This window comes from Trichomycterus rosablanca, chromosome 2 (genome assembly GCF_030014385.1).
Source record: "Trichomycterus rosablanca isolate fTriRos1 chromosome 2, fTriRos1.hap1, whole genome shotgun sequence".
NCBI lineage: Eukaryota > Metazoa > Chordata > Actinopteri > Siluriformes > Trichomycteridae > Trichomycterus > Trichomycterus rosablanca.
The window spans coordinates 60,473,431-60,474,945 of NC_085989.1; the positions used below are offsets into that span (position 1 = coordinate 60,473,431).

Consider the following 1,515-nt stretch of genomic DNA (forward strand, 5'->3'; position numbering starts at 1 on the left):
ATGCCATACACATTTTTTTCTCTCTCCATTTTAAAACACTTTACTCAGCCTCACCCACGAGGAACTTCATTTGTTAATTAGCTCAATCAGGTTCTAGATAAGGCAAAACAATAAAAAAGTGATATGGGATCCCCAGGACTGGCATAGGAACCCATGAATTAAACAAAGTCATTACTCATTGTGCTTACTCCCTTACAGACCGGGCTACGTGATTCATCTCTTGTTGTGCTGACACACACGTGCTGTTCATGTGTTGCAGGCACGGCCATATGCAACCACATAGTGGCTTTGCTTTTTCAGACTGCACATTTCTCTCAGCTCAGTGTGCCAGTAGTTCCTCCTGTGCACAGCTGTACTGAAACTGAACAGCGCTGGCACAAACCTCGGACAATTGTAAGTTTATAATAATCACACTTGATAAGTGCATTCTAATTTAATGCACTGCCTGAAATGCATTACAGCAACTTTTGTCTCTCTTATAAGGGTGTAAAGCCAGGACCAATCAACAACATGATCACGAAACCTGTGCCAAATCGAACGTCTCAAGGCGGAGTTAGGTAAGGTGATTCATTACTTTACAAATCTGCTCATTAGACCTGCAGTTGTACAATTTACCTGCTCTACCACACCTGAAATGTATAAATAGTTATAATTAACTTTAATTTATTATTAACCTGAATGCTTATAGTTTGGGGTATTGTCTGTACTTAAATTTGTAGGAGTGGACTCTACAGGGGCATGGTGGGCCCTTTACCGAATTCATGCATGTTTGGAGTGGCAGAGGCTTATGAAAAATTCAGCCTTGAAGACAAACCGCTGGTGACCACCATGGGCATGGAACTCAACAAGCCAGCTGTGCAGTGTGCGTTTGGTATGGTGCAGGAGGGCAGTGTTCTGTCATATCAGCAGCCTGTTTTACCATCACGACACACCACGCTGCATCCTGATGTTCCATCAACCCCACTTCTGCCTCTGAAAGACCACCACCTTGATGCACCCACCTGTGCTTTTGTGTGCACTGAACAGGAGCTTTTTGATATGGCTCACAAAATTGAGTTGTCAACTCGGGAGCAGAGTTCTTGGGCTGACTGGCATCTGCTCCGCAAGCCTAGAGTAACAAATAATGGATAAATAATAATAATAAATAATAAAAAATAATAATGTTTTATTGTACAAAATATTTACAGAACCTGGTGTGTCTAAATGTGCTCTTTTACAGTTTAATAAATACATCATTTGTGGACAGAAATGAGAAAATGTAAATATTGAATATTCTGTATACTTGTTAAATTATAGAGTGGCTCGGTGGGTAGCACTGTCGCCTCACAGCAAGAAGGTCCTGGGTTCGATCCCCAGGTGGGGGTCCGGGTCCTTTCTGTGTGGAGTTTGCATGTTTTCCCCGTGTCTGTGTGGGTTTCCTCCGGGTGCTTCGGTTTCCTCCCACAGTCCAAAGACGTGCAAGTGAGGTGAACTGGAGATATAAAATTGTCTGTAACTTTTCAATATAACCTTGTG

The 1,515-nt window shown here is 42.4% G+C and overlaps 1 long non-coding RNA gene across 1 annotated transcript; it reads left to right on the forward strand.

Annotated features, from left to right (window-relative positions):
• Window positions 1-276: 276 nt before the first annotated feature.
• Window positions 277-793, forward strand: LOC134336204 (uncharacterized). The gene is made up of 3 exons (XR_010015695.1): window positions 277-393; window positions 484-557; window positions 720-793. It is a non-coding gene; the product is annotated as an uncharacterized LOC134336204 (long non-coding RNA).
• The last annotated feature ends 722 nt before the right edge of the window (window positions 794-1,515 follow it).